The following is a 19911-nucleotide window of genomic DNA, read 5'->3' on the forward strand; positions in this document are numbered from 1 at the left end:
AGTTAAAGAGAGGGAAAAAAGTCTTTCAGTTACTGAAATTGTTTTTTCCAGTTGCTTAAAATCATAAGTGTTGATAGGATTAAAAGGAAAAAGGAGCTCAGTTCCCCATCTACTTGTTTTTGCCTTCAAGTTTTCCTCTTTTCTAATACAACAAAAATTGTTACAGGAAAGGAAGGGGAAGGTTGAGAAGTTTTACCTTTTAATTTATCAAGCTAAAACAACCTGGGTGGTCCATTTGTCAAGAGGTAAGAAAGGGGATATAAAACATAAACAAAAATTAACAGTAAATGTTGAAAAGTCTTTTAAATGTCACACATATAAAAGTGCACACATCATAAGTATATAGCTTGATGAACTACCACAATTATTGTCATCTGGGTCAAAAATTGAGCATAACCAGCATCCTAGAGGATCCCAGTTGCTCTGCCCCCTTTCTCTTTCTCAAATGCAGCCATTATTTTGACTTTTAACACCATAGAATAGTTTTATCTATATTTAAATGTTACATAAATGAAATCATACAGCACATATGATTTTGTGTCTATCTTCTTTCACTTAACACTATATTTGTGAGATTTAGTCATTCTTTTTAAAAATTTTTTATTTATGTTTATTTTTGAAAGAGAGAGAGAGAGAGAGTGAGTGTGAGCAGGGAGGGACAGAGAGAGAGGGAGACACAGAATCTGAAGCAAGATCCAGGCTCTGAGCTGTCAGCACAGAGCCCGACATGGGGCTTGAACTCACAGACTGCAAGATGATGACCTGAGCTGAAGTCTGATGCCCAACCGACTGAGCCACCCAGGAGCCCCTTAGCCGTTCTTTAAAAAAAAAAAAAAAAAAATTAATGTTTATTTTTGAAGGAGACAGAGACAGAGCATGAGCAGGTGAGGGGCAGAGAGGGAGAGGGAGACACAGAATCCGAATCAGGCTCCAGGCTCTGAGCCGTCAGCACAGAGCCCGATGTGGGGCTCGAACCCACGAACTGTGAGATCATGACCTCAGCCAAAGTCAGATGCTTAACCGACTGAGCCACCCAGGAGCCCCTAGCCATTCTTTTTTTATTATTATTAATATTTTATTTATTTAAGTAATCTCTACACCCAAAATGAAGCTTGAACTCACAGCCCAAGATCAAGTCACATGCTCTACCGACTGAGCCAGCCAGGCGTCCCTAGATTTAGTCGTTCTATTTTAGATTGTGGTAATTCATTTCTTTTCATTGTTGTTTAGTTTTCCATTGTAAAAATATAGAAGCATTTATATCTTCATTCTACCATTGATGTCTATTTGGATTGTTTCCAATTTGGGACTTTGTAAGTATAAATTTTCTCCTACATGTCTCTGGTTTATATGTATCTGTATTTCTATTGGTGTGTATGTCTATCCACATCATCACTGATGTTTGTTGCTGTCTTGTTTTTTTTAGCCATTTTTTTTTGTTGTGTATTGGTATTTCATTGTGGCTTGACTGTGCGCTCCATGAAAGCAAGCCACATCTGTCCTGTTCATAGTGGTGTCACTATCCAATATTGTTTATAAAACATAGTAAATACTAAGTGGTAATAATAAATAATAATAAAAATGAGGATTGATCGAAACAATTACACTCAGAGCTTGCAACTTTAGCTTATTATTTATTTTTATTTGTTAAAATGAATAGTTTTTACATTGTGTTATGATTTGGATGTCATAAATCATTTCCAATGTTTTCCTTAATGTGAAAAACAAACTACTTCACTGTTCCCTTGACACCCTGCCCTCCCAAACACACATACATGCAAATTTAAGGCAATGGCCCAGTGAGAAGCAGAAGCCCTAAGGAAAATATGGCATATTTCCCCTTTAATTTTATTCAAATATTTTGATAGGAAAGTTAACTAATTTAACTGCTAAGTAATTTTAAGTATTTTTCTTACATTTCTTAAGTATTTTTCTTACATATATAATGGTATTCAAATTGATTGAATATTGTACTTACATAGGAGGCCTGCATCACCTCAAAGTCTATCTGTATACCCTTAGCCACCATACTCTTAGCCATTGTGACTCCTTTAGTGGAAAAGACTGAAAAGCTTTGATATGATGGGGAATTAATGATGTGTTTCAATTGTATGGGATCATGATTCAATTTTTATTTTAGGATAATTTTGGCTTGCACTACAGAAGATGAGTTGGAGGGGAAAGGGGGATGAAGAAGCACTGGAGGAAGAGATAGCATTAGGAAAATATTGAAACACATTATATTATAATAATTCATTATATTATAATAATCCAGGTAAGAGATAAGTTGACCTAAACTTCAGAGCACTTGACACAGAGAAGAACAGGTACCAAGATTTCTTTTATTAGGTATTCACTTTTATATTCACAATGACCCTTTAAAACATCATTTAAATGTCTAATTATTGGTTAGGGTTTGTACTATGCCTGCACAAAGAACATACATATTTGATAGGATAAATAGAAATGTTAATGAGCACTGCTATTATTTAATTCCTTATATTTGCAAAAGTGTAATGGACTTCAATATATTCAAAATTAGCTATTATTTAGTTGTGTTTCAATTTGCTGCCTTGTACCTAAAGAAATTTACAACAGCTGTCTGTGAGGTGATCTATAGTTATAAACATAACTATAACATAACTATAACATGATCTATAGTTATAAACATAACATACAAGCTTCAAGGGAAATCTTTGTATCCATTGTGGAATTCTAGCTTATTGCAGTTGGAAGTTTTAATTGGACCTAAGTAAATTAATCTACTATAGGGTTAAAATGTTAACTATCCTTGTAATTCACAATATACAGGTATTTGATATACTAGGGACTCAACACTGCCATGAATCCATTTGATTTTTCCTTCAATTTCCCAAACTGTAAAGTCCTTAATAGATTCACAGTGCTTTCCAGCTTTCGAAGTGTTTTGGCATTTTACATTATCTTCCTTGATATTCAAAAATGCTTGGAAAATTCAACAAGGCTGGTACGTCACCCCAATTTTTCAGTTTAAAAAAAGCTCTGAGACTTGATTTAATGTGTTCCACAAATGTTATTTGTGTAACATCATGCACCTGCATACTGTAAAGGGACTGCAATTCAGATTTCTGGACTTTCCTAAGGACTCTGGTTTTTAGTAGCTGTCTGACAAATTTCTTAAGCTCTATACTTCGGTTTTCATATCTAAAATAAGGAGATAATAGTATCTAGTCATTGAATTATTATCAGGGTACGTTTAGTAAATATTTGTTAAGCACTTAAAAGCAGTGTCAAGTTCACAGTAAGCTCTAAATAAATGTTGGATTATATATTTATTGTTTCAGCATATCCAACTGACTTGTAAGGAGAGTTGGTATCCTCAAAGTACACACATTTGGAAAATTTCCAGTTAAGTGTATAATGTTAGGCAGGTTCAGACGTGTATATGGGTAATAGAGCATAAATTTGTTTCTAATTTAATAACTAAAGAAATGTGGTGGCCCATTAATCCCATTAGCCTTGTTTAACCACATTTCATCTGACCTCGATATGCTCTTCCCAGAGAGAAAAGACTTCAAGGGTGTAGTGACTTTTTATTTTAAAAAGCAGAAATCAGTAGATTGTAATAGAAACAGTATATTAGCCCAAGTGTGCTCAGTAGTGTAAAGATCCACCCAATCTTTCTTAGCTGAGAGGACGTTACGGGAAATGCTACAAGGGACCCAGCTGGGTACTCTGGAGGAAGTTAAAAAAAATTGAGTTTTGCAAAACATCTGGTGTCAGCCATCTGTCTTTGGTAGTACAGGGACTTAAGGTCTGTGTGGTTCCGTCTGACACCTTGGAAGGCGGAGTTACAGCGCAGAAGTAACAAGCTAATTTAAGTAGGTTCTCAGGGGTCCGGAGACACTTGCACTTCCTGTTACTACAGTCCAGGCCAAACTGCTGTCAACCCCTAGTTTGAGAGATTCCCCCAGACTGGATTCCTACTGTGGCCACCCTCAAGTCTCCTCAGCTCCAGCGCACACCTGGGCGGCGGCGGGCTGTGCTCCACCTAGGTGCTTGGAATATGGGACAGTTTCGCTCTCCGAGGCAAACAACACACTCTCTTGCTGAGAGTTACTCGTTAAAAGGTTGGCAGGTGGACCCCCTGGCCCACTCGGGATCTCCCATTATTTTTTGGAGGCTCAGGTGCCCGGGTCCGTAAGACGCTGTCATTGCCACCCAGCCGCAAGCCCAGACATCCTAGCCAGGCTCCGCGGGGCATTCTGAGGCCCCACCCATGGCAACGCCACTCTGACGTCCGCGCGCCGGAGGCCGCCATAGGCCCGCGTCGCGGCCCAGGACGACGTGTGGCGCGTGGACTCCATCAGTTCCAGCCCTGAGGGAACCCGGTAGGCACTTCCGGGCAAGGTTCTGTGCACCTGTTCCTTCCTTCTGGTTAAGTGTGTTCCTCTGAGGGAAAAAGTGGACATGCCCCTCCGGAGAGAACACGATGTGTGATAGCTAGCAAGCCTAGATTAAGAACAGCTCGAGGCCTAATCCCAAAGCAAGAAGGCGCCGGGCATCTTTAAGCTGTTTGGAAGTTCACGTGACCCAATAAGTGCCGGGCCCCAGTGGTCACGTGACAGCGCGCGCGCCCTCGCGCAGGGAGAGCCGGCAGGCGCCGTGCGCGCGCCTTCGCCGCTGCCTCCCTTCTCCTCGACGGGAGGGTGAGGAGCTGCGGAGAGATCAGGCAACTGGGGTCCGGTGCGCGTGCGCAGCGAACAGCTGTCACCCAGTGCGGAACAAGTCTTCCAAATTTCCCAAATCTCCCTGGGCCGGAGGCCACCTTCTTCCTCCTCATCTTCCTCCTTGGCGTCGTATCTCCGTCCCCACCCGCGCGCCAGGTAACCGCTTTTCCCGAGTCCGGACGATGGGGATGGTGGGGGAAGGGGCCAGGGCTGTCTTCTCGGCACTGTCCCTCTCTGCGCCGGGCCGCTGGGGGTGCCGGCGGCCGGGGCAGCGGAGACGCCGGTCAGCAGACGCTCGGTCCCCGGCCGCCGCGGCTGTCATGTCGGGGAGAGAGTGGCCAGCCATGGTCGCAGCGGAGGAAGGCGGGAGCCAGTGACAGTCCGCTCCGGCCCTCTCGGGGGTTCGGTCCCCGCGCTCGCCGTTCTCCTGGGGGCTGGAGTGCAGGTCGCGCTCCTTGGGGCAGAGGAGCGCGCGGGTGGTCCAGGGGTGCCGACTCCTTTCCATTCCCCTCCCAGCCTGGTCTGCGGCGGACTCCTGGGAGGCACGGCCTGCTGCACCCTCGGTGCCATCTCTTCTCTGGGACTGTCACGACCCAGGGGGTGAAGGCGGGGGCTCCTCTCCAGAACACCTCACCGCAGGCAGGCAGCCTCTCTCCCGGGTTCGTCCTCAGTCCCCGTGCTGTCCTTTTGGTTTTTCCCGCAAGGGGCCATTTCTTCCCGCAGTACCTGAAGCCACGATGTGGTGTAGACAGTGGGTGCTTAATAAATGATTTGGATCGCTTCGCGTGGAATGCCAGGCACGCAAGACGTGGCATAGGGTGGGGATGTGGAGGAGGGAGGCAGGCAAGCTGTGGCTCCGGGTTCGAGCTTCGCTTTTTCCTCCAGGCTTAACCCAGTGGAACCTGCAGGGCTCAATTCAGATGCTTTCCGGGTAAACTCGGACCGGGTCTTCCCCTAAGCTGCACGGTGCAGGTCTGCACGGACTGGCTTTGGTGGTGGGCGATGTCCAGGAGGGGTTTTATTTGGTTTCTGCTCCAGCAGAAGAGAGGGCAAACTTTTTTTTAGCACATGGTAAATTACACCGCAAGGTGATTTATCAAGCCCTGCTTCGGAAATGTAGGTTAGAAGTTGGCGTTGGTTCACTTTTATTTTGGTGAAAGTTTCTGTTAGGCTCAGTTCCACCTAGTTCGGACCAAATTTTGCTCTATTACACCCACTTGATTTTGCAGTAATTTTCATTTTTAATTTTAGGAAATTCGGCTTCGCAGTTTCTATGGTAACAGTAACTAATACTATAATTTCGAAGTGTTGTGGGTGAAAATTAGTGGCTTTAATTCTTGAAGGTCCATTTTTGCTTTGAAGCACTTGGTTCTTCTTTACGATCATTACTCAAATTCTGCCTTGCTGGTCTCCTCCCAACCCCCCATGCTTTGTTTTGGAATGTATTACACGGCTGTTCCGGTTTTTTAGGACCCTCTTTCTCCCAATTTAAGACGTTATGAAAAGTTTGCACATAATCTTTACAACACTCCACGAACTTGTAGTAAAATCCAATTTAAATCGGAGACTTGTTTCGTTTAATTAGCAGATTTTAATCGGTTGCTTTTCTAAAGTTAAAAATATATGTTATAAACTTTTTGTAGGTGCACAAATGCTTTTAAAAATGCTTAACCTTTCTATAAGAATGAAGATTTTAAGAAGCTGAACAGGTACATAATTTTTAAAAAGACAGTTAGATGTAAATTTCAAATTAAGAATAAAAATCTGGTATTTTGAATTCTCTTCTTGACACCTTCTGAATCATCCAGAGGTAGGTTAGGTGCATAACTAACCTTGGGGTAGTCTGTGAATTCTTCCTTTTCTTTCTTTTTCTCATTATCTGGTCATTCTCTCTTGACTGGCTTTTCCTGTCTGTTAGAATGTTAGGGCTTTGAGAACAGGTTCTATGTTTTTTTCCCTTTGCTGTATTTCTGGCAATTTACCGTGATATGTGGGGTGCTAAAAATATCCTCTCTTTTTAAATAATTAAGATGTAATTCATATACCATAGAATCCACATATTTAAAGTATACAATCCAGTGGTACTACTATCACCGCAATTAATGTGAGAACATTTTTAAATTTTTTGTTTGTTTGTCTGAGTGAGAGAGAGAGAGAGAGAGAGAGAGAATGCAAATGGAGGGGGGAGAGGAGAGGGGGGAGAGAGAGTCTTAAGCAAGCTCCATGCATAGTGGCGGTGCAGAGCCTGATGTGGGGCTCAATCCCACGACCCTGGAATCATGACCTGAGTTGAAATCAAGTCAGAGGCTCAACCAACTGAGCCACCCAGGGGCACCAATGTGAGAGCATTTTTTATCACCTCAGAAAGAAACCCTGTTCCTATTAGCAGTTGTCCCTTTCTTTCCAGCTCCCATCCTCTCTAGCCTGAGGAAATGACTAATCTGCTTTCTGTCTCAATAGATTTGCCTATTCTGGACCTTTCATATAAATATAATCATATAATATATGGGTTTTTGTGACTGGATTCTTTGACTTAGCATAACATTTTCAAGGTTCATCTGTCATATAGCATCTGTCAGTACTTTATTCCTTTTTATGGCTGACTTATATTACATTGTATGGTATATTACTTTTTGTTTATCAGTTGATGGGTTGTTTCTAGTTTTTGGCTATTATGAACAGTATGCTATGAACATTCGTGAACTGGTTTTAGTATGGATGTATATTTTCTTTAATCTTGGATATAGACCTAGTACTGGAATTTCTGGGTTCAACATTTTCTCTTGAGTGAATGGATGAATGAAGGAGTGATAGTGTTGACAGATACTCTCTCCAGGCCTTTGAGGGGCATACTCTACTTCACTACCAAGTCCACTTCTAGAGAGGCCAGAAGTCTTTGTGTGGGGCTTTGTCCTGAGGATACTGGTGTGTTTTACTTGTCTGGATGTTTTTAAGATCATCCCTTTATGTTAGCCTGGTTTTTCTTCATACAGCTAATGATTATTCCCTTGATACTAATTTATTTGTTATATACTTGTTAGAGATATGGTGATAAAACAGGTATATTCCATATTGTCATTACACTCAGTTGCTAATGCAGGTCTTTCAGTTTTTTAAGATTTATATTTTTTTGTTAATATGAATATTTAATGCTCCTCTGCCCACCTCCATTTCTAATATGAATTTCTTGGTAGTTGTGCAAGAGTTAAAGTCACTTTTTTCCTTATTTGCTACCAGTGTAGAAGGTTGTGTGGAACCTAAAATACAAATTTAAAATATTGGATCACTGTCTTTTTATTCCCTTCACACCCCCAAAGATTCTCCTGTTTCTTGACCCTCTATACCCTTTGGGGGAGAAGATGCTGATCACAGAAGTCTGCACTTGCAGGGTCTAACCCTTTCCCCACGACAATCCAATCCTCCTTTTCCCAAGGATCAAGTCCTCTCAGCTCTCTCAGTAAGGCTCTGCCCAGCCAGTCTCCTCCTTCCACCCAACTTTCTCCCCAATGCCCTGCTGACATTCTTTTTTTTTTTTTTAAATTTTTAATGTTTATTTAACATATCTCTCTACATCTCTCTACATATTGAGAGATATATATAGAGAGAGCAGGGGAGGGACAGAGAGAGGGAGGCACAGAATCCAAAGCAGGCTCCAGACTCTGAGCTGTCAGCACAGAGGCCAATGTGGGGCTCAAACTCGCAAACCACGAGATCATGACATGAGCCAAAGTCAGACGCTTAACGGACTGAGCCGCCCAGGCGTCTTCCTGCTCACATTCTTGTTCCCTCTGCCTGGACTGCTACCCTGACCTGTGCATCTTTATCTGGTTAAGTCCATTTCACCCTTCAGGTAGCTCAGCTCAGTTGTTGCTTCTTCAAGTTAGTCTTCCCTCAATACTGTACACTAGCCATAGCAGCATTCTGTAATCTCCTTCATAGTCTTAAACAATTATATCATTAGTTGTGGATCACTGTTTACTCTCTACCCCCATGTATGCACAGAAAAAGTTCCGTACAAAATGTTGAAAGTGGTTAGTTACTTCTGGGTGATGGGCTTTGGGGTTATTTCTCTCTTTTGTGTCTGTGTGCATTTTCTGAATTTTCTCCCATGTATCGGTATAACTTTTGTTAACAGGGGGAAAAACCATCAGTAATTGCTTTTTATTTTCATAAATTTTCTTCTAACTTTTGTTTGTTTTAATAACCTAGATGAGATTTTACTATAGCTTTAAACATCAAACTTTTATTACATTTTGATTCTTTTTCATATCTAGGGGTAATAGGGAATGGTGAGCATATTTTACCATTGGTTGTCTAGGGATAGAATTTCTGGTATTGAAATTTAGCTGATTCTTAGGGAACAGAATCTAGTTCTGATACTATTAGGGTATGATAGGGTAAATAACTCCTTTCCCTTTTTTCCCCAAGAAATATCCTTGCTATACATTTGTATGTTACATAGTACAGAGTTTTTCCTTGCACAATTGCTTATTTGGGCTATTTGTCGTATTTTTGCTGGGTAGTTTATTCTGCCTAGTAGTGGGTATATTTCTTCATTAGATATTTTAACACCTGCTGTGTGTGTCGTGCTGCTATGTTAGATGTGGAGCATACAACAAGTGAATATAATAGACAAGTGATTCCCTACCATTTCCTGGAAGAGGATTATTTTGCGTGTGAATGTTTAGTTACATTGTTGCTCTATATTTGTAGATACACAGTGGGTTCAGCTACTGTGGTATTTATGAATTGTTGCTCCTTAGAATCTTTTAAGATTTATTTTAGATTTTTGGAGGGTGTGTATTACACATTATTGTGGGTAAATATTTAAGGAGCAGAATGGTATTATCATCAAAAACCCTTTGGGTGATGACTTTTTTTTTTAATATTTCCATTCAGTTCTAGTTTTAAAATTTTTTAAAAATGTTTTTATTTATTTTTGAGACAGAGAGAGACAGAGCATGAGCAAGGGAGGGGCAGAGAGAGAGGGAGACACAGAATCTGAAGATGGCTCCAGGCTCTGAGCTGTCAGCACAGAGCCCGACACAGGGCTCGCACTCACGGACTGTGAGATCATGACCTGAGCTGAAGTCGGACGCTAAACCGACTGAGCCCCCCAGGCGCCCCCCAGTTCTAGTTTTTAATTTGACATCTCTACTTGTTAACTGTAACCAGCTGAACCAGGATCTTCCCTCTCAGCTCTGCCTCTCTGAGTTTCTCATGCATCTTATCACTGCTCACTTAGGAAACCTACGAGTTATCCCAGGTATTTCATAGTTTCTCAGCCCTCATCACATCACCAAACCTTGTCACTTCTGCTTCCTAAATAGGTTAGATCAGTCTTCCAGTCTCTACTTGGCAGCATCTCAGTAGCCACTCTAGCCTCCCTCCTATTTCTGCACCACTAATGATCTTTTAAAATGCAAATTGAATCATTCTCATTGTTCTCAGGAGACTTAAAATTCCTGCATTGTCTCCTCCTATCCTAAGCAACCCCCAAACCTTATCTAGATGTTTTTAGTTTTCCTATCTGCCCTTTGGCTTTTCTTTTTCACAAACTGTGCAGGCCTTTGTCAAACTGCTGATTTCTGCCACACTTTCTTACTACTTTCTTTTTGGTACATCTTTCCAGTCTCTTCTTGAATGTACTTCCTCAGAGAATCCTGACCTGGCTCCCCCACCTCTTCCTCAACCTGAATCAGCTTTCCTAATGATAATCTATCTTAATTCCCTAAATGTTTCCTTCCATAACACTTAAGCATACAGCAATGGACACAATAGATAAGTGATTCCCTAACATTTCCTGAAAGAGGATTATTTTGAGTGTGAATGTTTAGTTACACTGTTGCTCTATATTTATGTGGTTATTTGATGGTTTCTAAACTGTAAGAATTGTGCAAGGGCAGGGACCCAAATATTTTTATCACTTGTGTCATACCAGCACACCTTTGTCTCATCAACTGTATAATATAGTTACTCAAACATTTGTTGTACAAATTAATTACTTCTGCATATATGAAAAATTTAAGGAAATTAAAACTAGGGCACACAGTAGGAAATAATTTTACCCATCCTGACCCAACACACATACACCACACACACACACAAAAGTGAAACAAAAATTTCACAAAACAATACTTTGCCACGTTTGCCACCTCTGATATTTTCTGTTTTGTTCTATATCACATATTATGAAAATATTGATATAGCCCTCCAATTGGGTAGGACTGCAGGCTGCTGTCTGAACAATACAGTTCTAAGGCTCTACAAGGAGCCTCATTTACATTAGCCCCTCCCCTCTTTTTTGAAACACAATTACTATTTTCTAATTCTTGTCTGATGGCAAGTGCAGGTGCATATAGCTTTACATACCGTTGTCCCATCCTCCATCCTTACTATTAAAAGAAATCACTATTGCTAGTTCTACTTAGAAGTTCTGGCCTGACCTGAAAGGAGTGTTGCTTAAAGCCAGGTTGAGAAAAATCTAAATCTGACTCTACCTTATCCTCTAGGTTTCTCTGGGCCACAAATAGCCAGTACTCTTCTCTCTACTTGGCTGAGCTCATTGCAGGTGTGTGGTAAGTCGCTGAATTTTAAGGCTCGTCACTTTCATTCTCTCAGTTTGTTAAAAACTAAACAAAACTCTGAAAATGATAACAAGGGAATCAAGGCAAACAAGTATTTGTGAAAATATGAATTAAAGAGCTGGCTTAGTGAGGATGTCGTGTTCAGTGGATCATTAGAGCTGATCACTAGAGCTGTGTTTCTCATTTATTCACTTTACCAGGACCTCTGCAAAGAAGGCTTGGTGCTATATCACCCCCATCAATGAAATATTGGTCTCTCATCTATTTTGCTAACCAAATAATAGAAATAACCTAAGTGTTTATCCCAAGGTTATTTTAACTGCACACTGTGATGTGATGCTTGTAACTTGGATGAATATTTTAAGATGTTAGAATTATTCCAAACCTATGTTTATTAATTTTTAATTAAAAATTTTTTAAAATTTATTTTGAGAGAGAGAGGGAGAGAGACTTATAGCATGAGTGGGGGAAGGGAAGAGAGAGAGAGAGAGAGAGAGAGAGAGAGAGAGAGAGAGAGAGAGAATCCTAAGCAGGCTCTGCCTTATTAGAGCAGAGTCTTACTTGGGGCTCAAATTTACAAACCATGAGATCATGACCTGAGCTGAAATCAAGAGTCAGACACTCAACTGACTGAACTACCAGGGTGCCCCCAAACCTATGTTTAATGAAAAAAGGCATTATTCAAAATTGTATACATTACATGAGCCCAGTTATGTTTAAATGTGTTTATAAATGTGTATATGTTAGAAAAAATATGCTGAAATGCTAATTTGGTGGTGAGATTACTGGTAATTTTGATTTTCCTTCCTAAAATTTTTTTAGAATGAACATTGTTGCATTTATAATCAGAAAGACTCAGTTGAGAAACAAATTTCCTGAACATGAATTTAGGTATTAACAAACAAGAAAAACAAAACCTTTATTAAATGGTGGATAGAGCCCAGGTTTCTAGTGGCTTTGTTTTGGGGACCTTTGTCCAAGTGGGACGTACATTCTACCTTCATGATATGTAGTCTTGCACAGCAATCCGTGTTTCTTCTCCTAGTCTGTGTTTTTTTTCCTTTATTGCTTACATTATTAAAGCTTACCTTGTTCATCTTTTTTTTTTTTTTTAAATTTTTTTTTCAACGTTTATTCATTTTTGGGACAGAGAGAGACAGAGCATGAACGGGGGAGGGGCAGAGAGAGAGGGAGACACAGAATCGGAAACAGGCTCCAGGCTCTGAGCCATCAGCCCAGAGCCCGACGCGGGGCTCGAACTCACGGACCGCGAGATCGTGACCTGGCTGAAGTCGGACGCTTAACCGACTGCGCCACCCAGGCGCCCCACCTTGTTCATCTTTTTTGCTGTAATAGGATTCTGTCTCTTCCGGTCCTACTCATACATGTTGATAATGAGTGTTTCACTGATGGTTGCCCATAGCATGATAATATGGAAAGTCCTAATATCCCTTATTAAATCCTGCTGTGTGGCATGAATTAAAGGGATGGAGAGGATTTGGATGAATTATGTATATGCAGGTTATATCTTTTTTCTGTTAAATTTGTCCAGTTATAGTGAGAATTAATAAAATTGAAGGAAACATACAGTGACAGTTCAGTTGTGTAATCAGTACACATCAGTACATTTTTCCAAACCTGTGTCTGAAATTGTTTACTTCTTTAGCACTCAAGCCTTAGTAGTTTATCCATTTGAAAATATATTTGATAACCATACAAAATAGATATACTAAATATTATTGATTTATTGTTTTCTAGAAGAGGAATTGGAAACTTGAATTTAGAGAGAAATACCAAAGTAAGAGCAGTTGGCTAGAAAGATAGTACCTTTTGTGTGTGTGTGTGTGTGTGTGTGTGTGTGTGTGTGTGTGCACTTTTAGGAGATTTCATAATTCTGTTCTTATTTTTAGTGTGGCATGTTCAGAAATCTGAACTTTCCCAGTTCATCTAGAGCATGTCAGGCATTAGTTGCCTAATGTCCTCAGTGTCACCTCCTGATCAGACTCATAAGAAGAACTATAACCTGGATCCAAAACATGATTGTCTGCTCTTCATGGCTCTTTCTGGGAAGTCTTGCTTTTTGGGAAAGCACATCGTTTGGTGACAGGCAGATCCCAGCAGATGGACATGGGTTGTGTTGAAGAGTAGTTTAAACAATATATTTTTTTTAACTGCTGGGCTTCTCTGACCCTCTAGAGTACTCAGCTTTCTCATCAGAGCATTCTTCATGCAGTAACATTTCCTCCTTTTGAATGAGGTTAAAGAAGAAGTCAAATTCTTCACTTTGGCTCTGTCTTTATCTCCATCTTCTAACTAGTTTTTCACCAGACATTTGTTGAAATTCTGGTCCTAAGGATATTTTCTCTGATTCAACATCAGGCTTGTTCCTTCTTTTCTGTTTTGAGAATCTATCAGATACTTAGAAAGATCACTGGTGTCCCTATGTGGGTAAAACTGAAGGTGCAGGTGTTTTGTTTTGCAGTCTGCTTATCTCACCCATTTTGTTTTTATCTGTTTAACTCTCAAAAGGAACTATCACCTGAAATTTGGACACTTTACTGAGAATTCTGAATTTTCAGGGCAGCTTTCATTAGGTGGAATTTGGGCCCGCAATAGGGAAATTCATTCCTTTTTGATAATTTAACTTAGTAAAAATCATTATAATATATATTTTATATATATATACACACACACACACATATATATACATACATATACATATATGTGTATATATATGTGTATGTATATATAATACACGTATATATGTGTATATATATGTGTATATATATACACACACGTATATATACATACATATACATATATGTGTATATATACATAGATATATATACGCATATATGTATATGTACGTATATATACACATATATATGTATATATACACATATATGTATATGTACGTATATATACACATATATATGTATATATACACATATATGTATATGTATGTATATGTATGTGTATATATATAAAATACATATTATTTTAAATAGACAATGCAAAGTATTCAACAAGGTATAACATTCAGAAGATATAAATAGGTAAAAAGTACATACTCTCACTTTTGCCATCAGACAGCCAGTTTCCTCTTTTTGGTTAAACACTTTAAAAAAATTTTTTTTTAAAGTTTATTTATTTATTTTGATAGAGAAAATGTGAGTTGAAGAGAGGCAGAGAGAAAGGAGAGAGTGAGACTCCCTGGCAGGCTCCACACCGATATGTTGGGGCAGGGGGGCAACTCAGGAACCATGAGATCATGACCTGAGCTGAAGTCAGAAACTTAACCAACTGAGCCACCCAGGTGCCCCAGTTAACCACGGTTAAAGGATTTCTTTTAGGGCTTTCCAGAGATATTCCATACAGCCTATATAAGATACTTTGTAAAGCATATATATGTATATATACACATTTTTTTTTACACATTTATGTATCGTAGTATCTGTACTTGCTGTTCTGAATATTTTTTCATTTACCACTATAACTTGAATGTGGTTTTTAAAATATGAGTACATGTAGAAATCCCTCTTTTTAAAATGATTGCAGAGTATTACCTAGTATGCATGTACCATAATTTATTTAACCAGTGCAATATTGAAAGTGATTTAGGTTGGTTCTATTTCTGTATAGCGATCTATTTATATATCATCATTACTTCAATGTTTTAATTGTTGTAGCTTTATAACATGTTTCCAGAACTTTTCAGGCTATTCTTATTTATTTTCCATCATTATTTTTAATTTAAAATTAATATGTCAAACTCCAAAAACCTATTGATAGTTTTATTGGGAATGTCTTTAGATGGACTAACAGAGAAATATCTTTCAGATGTTGACTTTTCCTGCCCAGCATATGGTATGCCTTTCCATTTAAGTGTTTAAGTCCTTAGAAAGGACATTTAAAAAAATATCTTTACACAGATCTTGCATATTTTCTTAAATTTTGTTCTCTTTTATTTTATTTTAAAAATAATTTTTTTAGAAAAGTTGCAATTATTGTACAAAGAACTTTTATTTCCTTGAAAAATTTGCCTCATGTCCCATTGCTCCTCAGTACTTCAGTGTATATATTTCCTAAAACAGGCAGATCCACATAAACACAATATTTCCATCAAAATAAAAAAGCTACCATTGACATATTACTTTCAACGAATCTTTAGTCCTTTATATATCACCATTTGTAATAGTAATGTTCTTTGTAGTTAAAGTATCCAGTCCAAAATGATGCATTGCATTTTCTTGTTTTCAGGTCCTTTAAACATCCCTTCACTCTCAAATACAGTCATTAGTCTTTCCTTGATTTTCATAATATTGACACCTTTGAAGATTACAGGCCAGTTATTTTATATTCTCCTTTAATTTTTGTTTTCTGATGTTTCCTTGTGATTAGATTCTTGAGGCATGTTTGGCAGGAATGTCACAGAGGTGGAACTGTATTCTTTTCATTACATCTTATCATGTGGCATACAATCTCATTTTGTTCTGTTACTGGTAGTATTCACTCTGATTGCTTAAGATCTATGCTAGAGTCTTCTATGTTTCGCTAAAGTTTTTTTGTTTTGTTTTAAAAAACTGTATAAATATCTCCTTATTAAGCTTTCAATTTATTTATTTTTATCTATTAGGATTTATGGTTTCCTATGCTATTCAATGAGTTATAATCTGTTAATATTGTTATTTATATTGCTGCTTACATTGTCATAAGTTTGGCCCATGGGAATCCTTTATGTGAGATTCTGTGTCCTTTTGACTTGTCCCATCATTCTTTGAGCATCCCCTCCCTTTTGGGCACAGTAAGATATGCAGGCTTATCTTGAACTTTTCCTGCCCCAAATATTTAAAAGCAAAGATCTAGATGGTTATTAATATTGGGTGTTGCTCCTGTGCCCTTTCAGCGAACAGAGCTAGAGAATATGTGTTTGTTTAGACATACATTTATATGTATTTATCCATACACACACATGCACACAAAAATTATATAACAGATGTACTAATATTGAAGCATTCTTGTACTCTGGGATGATTTTTTTAGTAATGATATATTATTTTAATGTGCTCTTGGATTTTTCTTCCTCAGTTTTTTTTTTTTTTTTTTTCAACATTTATTTATTTATTTTGGGACAGAGAGAGACAGAGCATGAACGGGGGAGGGGCAGAGAGAGAGGGAGACACAGAATCGGAAACAGGCTCCAGGCTCTGAGCCATCAGCCCAGAGCCTGACGCGGGGCTCGAACTCACGGACCGCGAGATCGTGACCTGGCTGAAGTCGGACGCTTAACCGACTGCGCCACCCAGGCGCCCCTCTTCCTCAGTTTTTAAAAGAATTTTCATTGATATTCTTACATAGAATTGTTCTGAAGTTTTTTGGGCCGTATGTCAAATTTTTTTACCCATTTAGGCTTGCTTCTTAAAGAATTTTAAAACATTTTCTTTTCTTTCTTGGGCTCAGGAATAGCTTAAATAACATTGGATTACGTTTCTTAAAAATTGAGCATAATTCTGTGAAAACGTCTGGGCTTGTTAAAAAAAGTCTTTTTAGACATTTTCTTTAAACGTTCATTCGTTTTTGAGAGACAGAGAGAGACAGAACATGAGTGGAGAAGGGACAGAGAGAGAAGGAGACACAGGATCTGAAGCAGGCTGTGGGCTGTCAGCACAGAGCCCGACACAGGGCTTGAATTTACGAACCACGAGATCATGACCTGAGCCGAAGTCAGAGGCTTAACTGACTAGCCAGCCAGTCGCCCCACTGCAAGCTTATTCTTAATTTAGTGGGCTTTTGGCTTATTTTTTTGTGGTAGCTGAGGAGTCTAGCAAAGAGGTCAGTTATACTTGGCAATACTAAACGTGTAGTCAGTTCATTGCACGTATTTGCTGTCTGACTTTAGGAGAGTGATTTCCATTGCTGAGCCTTAGTTTCATCATTTCTCAAATGTAATAATCACAGCTGGCTAGAACACTTTTAAGAATGAAAATGAAGTACTGTATGCTATAGCACAGTAGAGAACCAAGCAAATGCAAGGTTTTTTGTTTTTGTTTTTAGATTAATTTTATTTTTTAAAATTTATTTAAATTCAAATTAGTTATCATACAGTATAGTATTGTTTACAGGTATAGAATCCAGTGATTCATCACTTACATGTAACGCCCGGTGCTCATTCCAACAAGTGCCATGTAGCCTATCTCCCACCCACTACCCCTCCAGCAACCCTCAGTTTTTTCTCTGTATTTAAGAGTCTCTTATGGTTTGCCTCCCTCTCTGTTTTTATCTTATTTTTCCTTCCTTCTCTTAAGATTCATTTTAATAAGATTTCACTATTCAAAGAGTTGTCAATGAAGATAGTCCTGGGTGACTTGGTTGGCAGAGCATCCAACTCCTGGTTTCGGCTCAGGTCATAATCCCAGAGTTGTGGGATGGAGCCCCACCTCAGGCTCCATGCTGAGCCTGGAGCCTGCTTGGGATTCTCTCTCTCTCTCCCTTTGCCCCTTCCCTGCTTACTCTCTCTCTCTCAAAATAAAATAAAATAAAATAAAAATTCAAAAAGAATAAGTCAAGGAGAAGCATTGGGTAACAGATTATGATTTTCCTTTATGCTTTTATGATTATATTTGTGATTATTATAGTTTTGTTAAATATTTGAGATTTTGAGGAAAGTTAAACTCATCTAAATAGACACTGAAAATACTTTCATGTGTTTAGATGTGTTTGCATGTAAAAGAATTCCTGTATTGGTATTAAGATTAAGAGAATATATGATCAACAAATACCTGTGCGAGGTATAGCATTGCATACAGGATGAGAATATATATAGTAAACCCTTTTTCTGTAAGCTTGGTTTTTTTGGAGAGGTAGTTGCTGAAAAATGTGCAAATTGTTGTGGTTCTTTAAAATAGTGTTCTTTGTATTCATTAATAATTGAAACAAATAAGAAGTGTCAGATTATTGTGTCTGATGTTTTCCAATCCTTTTTGCTCCCCTGCTCAGTATAGCTGATACCATGTATGGCTTGTGTGATTGTGAATCTTTAGAAATAATTTCAGAGTTTGCATATAAAATTGCATTTAGATGTTTTATGTTTGAAACAAATAATGAGTGATTTACCTGGCCTCTCATGAGTTCTTCTGATAGGCCTAAATGGTTTAGGTAATCTCAGATGTATATGCAAAATGGGCTTTACTGTAGAGCTGGTGGTAGTGATATGGGTTCTACCCCAGACATTGATTGGGTCTGCGCCAGGCCAGGAATTGCACAGTTGGTGCAGTTCAGAAATCAGCTGAGGGGCTGGCCAGCAAGCTTGCCTCAGGGTGCTGGGCTGTGCGGCGGGCAACACAAGGCCAGTAGTTGCCCAGGTACTGCTGCAGGTGTCTTGCGTCTGGGCATTGGGACCTGGGAGACTCAGGTAGGTCTTGTCTGTGCCGGGAAGTGTTCCCTCCTTTGCAGGTCTTGGACGGAGACAATCCAAGCCCTCCAAGCCCTGCAAGATTCTTAGAACTCACAATTATGTGCAGCGCAAGTTTTGCAAACTTGAAATTGCTTTATTTTCTTTAGCTGTTTTGTGTGTCCTTATCAATCCTTCTGCATAATAATAGGGATTTAGAAAGCCAATCAGATTTCTAAATTCACACTCATAGGGGAACAGCCCTTTTTTGCTATTCATGCAGAAATGGTAGTTAGCATTGACTGCATAATTTTTTGGTACTGTCTGTACCCATATTTTACTATAATTTTGTGATTTTCCTAAACTTGGACTTAACAGAGAATGAGTTTTTTTTTTTTTTAACTCAAATTTTAGAAAACTTTAGAATTTCTCTTTTTAAGCCCTTTTCGTAAAGGTCATGAATCTCAATCAGATACAAATTTGAATGTTTTAAAAATGATTTCTACCTTCTTCATAACTTTTAAAGCATTTTTTTGTTCCATGCTTAGATGTTTTATTGATATACAGGCTAAAGATTATGTTTGGCTTTAAATTTAAAATAGTAGGTTTAGAAGGAGAGTTCAGTGGTAAAGAAAATATTGGTCATTTTTACTTAGTATTTTCTATTATTAAAAAAAAAAACTTAATGCCAAGATGATGCTTTCTCTGCCTTTTGATCATTGTCTGTCAGGTAATTTACTGTTAAATGTAATATCCATATTACTTTAGAATATCTTTTACTTTCCTCAAAAGGATTTAGCATTGTGTCTGCATTTATACTGAGTTTTTTTCTTTTCTTTGACCGTATTCTCTGTACTTTGACACATTGAATTGTAAGATCTGACATTTTCCTGCATTGCAATATGAGAAATTGCTTTTATGAAACACGATAAGCTACTTTCTAGATAAACAGATTTATTATTTAGAATCACTGCTATTTGTAAACTTTCTTTTCCTCTGCCATTAATGATTCATTTATGTCAAAATTTCCTCTCAGATCAAAAGTATTGGTAGGATACATAGTTCATATAGCTAGGAAAGATTTTTATCCTAGTGTACAAATGATTTTCTACACAAATTATCTTTTTTTTAAGTTTATTTATTTATTTGCAGAGAGAGAGAGAGAGAGAGCGAGCGAGCGAGAGAGCGCACACACAAGCAGGAGGGGTACAGAGAGAAGGAGAGA

At 38.6% G+C, this 19911-nt stretch overlaps 1 protein-coding gene across 7 annotated transcripts in view; it reads left to right on the forward strand.

The window, feature by feature from the left end:
- Positions 1-4753: 4753 nt before the first annotated feature.
- The window catches only part of KDM4C (lysine demethylase 4C), a 430619-nt gene continuing 415461 nt past the window's right edge, over positions 4754-19911 (forward strand). For 4 of the 7 annotated variants that reach the window (XR_006294971.1, XM_043565681.1, XM_043565689.1 and 1 more), the window contains exons 1-2: positions 4754-4865; positions 11222-11287. The gene's annotated coding sequence lies outside the window, so the exon portion shown is untranslated. The remainder of the gene's footprint in view (positions 4866-11221; positions 11288-19911) is intronic. The other 3 variants (XM_043565682.1, XM_043565687.1, XM_043565683.1) reach the window with 2 other exon arrangements.

Source organism: Prionailurus bengalensis, chromosome D4 (assembly GCF_016509475.1).
Source record: "Prionailurus bengalensis isolate Pbe53 chromosome D4, Fcat_Pben_1.1_paternal_pri, whole genome shotgun sequence".
NCBI lineage: Eukaryota > Metazoa > Chordata > Mammalia > Carnivora > Felidae > Prionailurus > Prionailurus bengalensis.